The 4,421-nt window shown below is 55.7% G+C and overlaps 1 protein-coding gene across 1 annotated transcript in view; it reads left to right on the top strand.

Annotated features, from left to right (window-relative positions):
- Positions 1-228: 228 nt before the first annotated feature.
- Positions 229-4,421, top strand: part of STARD8 (StAR related lipid transfer domain containing 8) — a 38,661-nt gene continuing 34,468 nt past the window's right edge. The window contains exon 1 of the mRNA XM_023198462.1: positions 229-277. The gene's annotated coding sequence lies outside the window, so the exon portion shown is untranslated. The remainder of the gene's footprint in view (positions 278-4,421) is intronic.

Here is a 4,421-nt window from a genome sequence, read left to right as displayed (position 1 = left end):
TGAGGGGGCGGGGAAACACAGCCATCATCCGCTCAGCCCCTCCCTCCCCCGGCTCCCCGCGGGTTCGCTCAGTCCTGGCGCAAAACTACCCGAGGCGCCAGCACTCCGGTTCGTCCGCTCGCTCTTGGGCTGCTGAGTCGCCTGGCACCGCGCGGCGCCCGCGGACTCATGGCCCAGGCGCGGGGTTGGGGTCCGGCGTTGCGGCTCCCGAAGCCACGGACGTGGACTCAGTGGGGTGTGAAGGGCACCCAGTGGGACGCGCCGCGCTGGAATCCAGGTGAACTGAGAGCCAGGCAGCCCCGGGCGGGGAGGTCAGGGCTGCGCTGCGCTTCGCGGAGAGCTTCCCGCACGGGCTCTTCGAAGCTCCCTGCTCCCCTCTGCCTTCTTGTTTGGTTCCAGCCCGGTTTTCATCGTTAAGTCCTATGTCCGTTTGTCTAACACCTCACCCCTGGCCGGCAGTGCCCCCTTTTGAGGCTTTCCACCCCGCACACCTTCTTTCTTCTAATTGTTAGGCAGCTCTTGCCCCGCCCTATGGGTGCCGCATCCTCTTATCCCAGTAGTCTGTCCGGCTTCGTCCTCACCCGCCTCAGTCTACATCCTCTGCTCAAAAAGAACACCACTTGGTTACTAACACATGGTAGGCGTTTAGTAAGCAGTATGTCCGTTTACATCCATTCCTCCCGCACCTTTTTGGTCTCTGCCTTTGGTATCTGCCTGTTCCCCCTCCTGTCTTCCTGTCCCACTATATGTCTAACCCTCAGCCTATATTTTTTCCACGTCATTGAGTTGTCCGTCTGTCCTTTCATCTCTTATTTATTTATTTATTTTTGGTCTCCAGATCCTTAAGTGTTATCACCTACAGAGTACCTCCCTACATGCCCCTATCACTCCAAGGGCCCCTTACGTTCCTACTCTGTACCCCAGGTGCAGGACACAGCCCAGAAACCCTGGCAGCACCTTTATAACCAACTCGCATTGCCTGAGAGCTCCATCCCAAGGAATGGGACTCCGAGGGATCTCCCAAAGTCTCCGGCACTTTGTCTTTTCAAAAATTGAAAAAAAAAGTTTTGGGGTACTTATATTTCCAGGCTCTGCCCACTACTTCTGAGTAATTCTCATACTCACTGTCTCTCTCTCTTGAGATTCGAACTTCTGAACTCAAGCATCCCTCTCTCCTCAGTCTCCAAAGTAGCTGGGATTACTGCACACAGCTCTAATTTGCTCTTGATTCCACTCAAAGGGCAGGGAGGAAATAGCAAACTAGGTTGGGTTTCTCATCATAGATTTAACATGGAATTGAGCACGCTGAAACACAGGACCTGAATTGAGCACGCTGAAACACAGAATCTTGGAGATTCTGAGAACAGACTCTCTGATTGTACTTATGGGGACACAGAGAGCCAGAGAGGGCAAGACTCTCAGCCAGGTCACACAGCTCATCCGTGGTAGAAACAAAGTAGAAGCCAGAGTGACAGCTGCCTGGCCCTGACCCAGGAGCCTTGGGTGTTGGGGGCTAGGACCGTTTCCTTGGGGGTCTGTTGATATAGAGTCATCAGGTCCCGTCCACCCTGGGAGCCTGGCTACCCCTCCCTCCCTGTCCTCTGGGAACTGACCTGGCTACTCACCTGCCTGGGATGGGTGTTCTCTGTCAGGGGCTGCCATTGCCTCCCCCACTGACATGGGAGCTCCAGGAAGGCAGGGACCCAGGCTGTGGGCCTCCCCGCCCCACTCTCTGACCCTGTCCCTTGCCCAGTGCCTAGCACAGACAAGGTCTGGGTAACCATGTTATAGGAATGGCTGATGCATGTGTGTGGGGAAGTTCCATCCCTGGCTGAGGGCAAATCAGAACTCCTGCTTAGTAAGTGTGTGTGTGTATGGAGGGGAAGGGGGGGCAGTCGTGCTTGAGGAAAGGCCTTTTGAGAGGGTAGATGGGCTCCAAGGTCAAGCTGAGCCCAGAGCCCTTTGCTGAGTGGCCCTCAACCATCCAAACACATCCCATGCCCTCTCCGATGTCATCCTCGGGCCTCTGAGGGCTGCCCTTCACTGTCAGGAGACGGGGGTGTGGTTTGCCAGGGGCAGGCTAAGCCAGCCTGAATTGACATTGTCAAGCCCTAGAGACCCCTCTTCACAGGGCTGGGCCAGGCCAGGCTGGGGGCAGGGTGTATAAAAGCCACACACCTCTCCACAAGCAGCCCTCCAGCTTCTAGGGCGCCAGGTCTGGTGACAGTGTGGGGTCAGGCCGTGGGGGCTGATGATGGAGCCTGTGAGTGGGAAGGAAGAGTCTCTCTTTCTGCTTCCCCGCTCCTCCTCCCCTTCCCAGGTATTTTCCTTGGGAGCTGCAACCCTGGAGGGACACTTGAAAGGATCCCAGGCAAGGAGGCAGGATCCTGAGGGCTGTTCAAGGACTCTGGGTACCCACAGCCCCAGAGTGAGCTGGGAGCAATGCTGGGGGCAGAGACCAGGGCTCCAGGAGTGGGATGGCTTAGCCTCAGCCCTCCCTTTCCCTGCCTTTCCCCTCAGGCTCCCCAACCTTCCTTTTTCTCATTTTCCTTCCCTGGCCCCAGGTACCCCCCATCCTCAGAGGACCATCATGCCACCCCCACCCCTGTGCTCTGCAGAAGCCCTGTGCATGCTGGACTTGCAGATACCCCACCTCCATGAGAACACACAGAGGAGCTCACAGAAGCAGAGCATTCTGGAAGGAAAGGATCCTAGAATCAGGGCCCACCCCGTTTTTTTCCAGATGAGGAAAGTGGGCCTAGCCAGGGAGGAGCAAGCTCCAGGGCTGAGGACTGAGACTAAGCTGGGCAGAGAGGAGTGCTCCTGTCCTCGCCTGCTGTGTGTGGGGTGCGGGGCTGTGTCAGAGGCGGTCTTGCCTTTGCTCATCTCCCCTCTGCACGTTGTGACCTTCTTCTGGAGGGTAGGAATGTGGTGGGGCACTGGGGTGGATGTCCTGCTCTGAGCGTCTGTGCCACCACGATCACCAAGTGCTCTGTCCAGGGTGACCCCACCTATTTGTTAGGGCTGGGCAGGCAGACTTACCCGAGGTGTATGGGGGGTGCTCTATTTGCCTGCAGCAGAAAACCTCTGGCCCCTTGGAGACAGGCCAGTAAGGTCAGTCCGGAGGCCCATCCTGGGTGTGAAATGGGACCTGTGGCACTGTCACGGCCCAGGAGTCTAGAGTGGATGTGGGGGCCCGGCCTTCCATCAGACTGGCACATTGCCTGGTATTGGCTGAGGGGAGATGACCGGCCCCCGCGTGTCTGGGAGAGAGCCAGGCCTGGGTTATCCAGCTCCACCTGCCCAGTCTAAGTGCCTGGAGACAGTCATGAGCCGCTCCCCACCTCTGTGTCTGAGCTTAGGGAGGGCGAGGGCAGAGAGCTTAAGTGACCCCTGAATCTCACCTGGTCTGGGCCTGGCTTGGCCTGTGCTCCAGAGTCCCTCACTGCCAGCCCAGGGCTCTGAGCTCAGCACAGAGCTCCTCCTTCCAGGGTGCTCCGGGGTGAGGGTCGAGGCAACCGTGAGAGTCCCCTAGGCTGTGGGCTGAGAACGGGTGCTCCTTCCAGGATGTAGCTTTCTGTCCGCCATCCACACTCCGCAATGTATAGACAGTGAGGTGTCTGTGTGGCCTTCACCTTTTCCAACTCCTCCCCACCACTCTATGCCCTCTGTCCACATCTGCCCCTGCTTGGGCTGTCTTCTTAGTGCAAATCTACCTCCTATGGCTACAGCTCCTCAGGAAGGTTTTTTTGTTTTGTTTTATTTGTTTGTTTTAATGAACCATGAGTATCCTATGTTGTGCGACCTGATCAATAGCCCCCTTTCATGAGGCTGGCCGGGGGCCCCAAGCCACCAGGGAGCAGGCTTCGGTGAGGCATGCAGGAATGCGTGTACAAGTGTCAGAGCCTGTGTGTGAGGCCACCCGTGCTGATGTGCTGGGTGGGGCTGGTCTGAGTGTAATTCATTTTCCCCTCACTGCTCCTACCCCTGTTCTAAAAACTTCCCAGCTGAATTCCCTGAAGTGATTGGCTGCCGTTTCTTTAGCTCCTATGGAAGAGTAGTAGAAGAGCCTATGTGGTACTATACCCCCCTCCTTTTTTGTTTCCTGGTTTGATGGCTTAAAAAAAAAAAAAACAGCTGGTGTCTCAGAACCCATGATATCTGATTCAGTTAAATGTATCTACTAAAAGATAAGTTGACTTTGCTCATTAGTCATATAATTGTCATTTATTTTTGGTTGTGCTCTGAATATCTTTCAACATTTGTTCATTCAGGCCGGGCGCGGTGGCTCAAGCCTGTAATCCCAGCACTTTGGGAGGCCGAGATGGGCGGATCACGAGGTCAGGAGATCGAGACCATCCTGGCTAACACGGAGAAACCCCGTCTCTACTAAAAACTACAAAAAAAAAAAAAAAAAAAAA

The sequence above is a fragment of the Piliocolobus tephrosceles genome, chromosome 12 (assembly GCF_002776525.5).
Source record: "Piliocolobus tephrosceles isolate RC106 chromosome 12, ASM277652v3, whole genome shotgun sequence".
Classification (NCBI taxonomy): Eukaryota; Metazoa; Chordata; class Mammalia; order Primates; family Cercopithecidae; genus Piliocolobus; species Piliocolobus tephrosceles.
The sequence above is the reverse complement of the archived record's forward strand: the minus strand, read 5'-3'. Positions and strand labels throughout refer to the sequence as shown.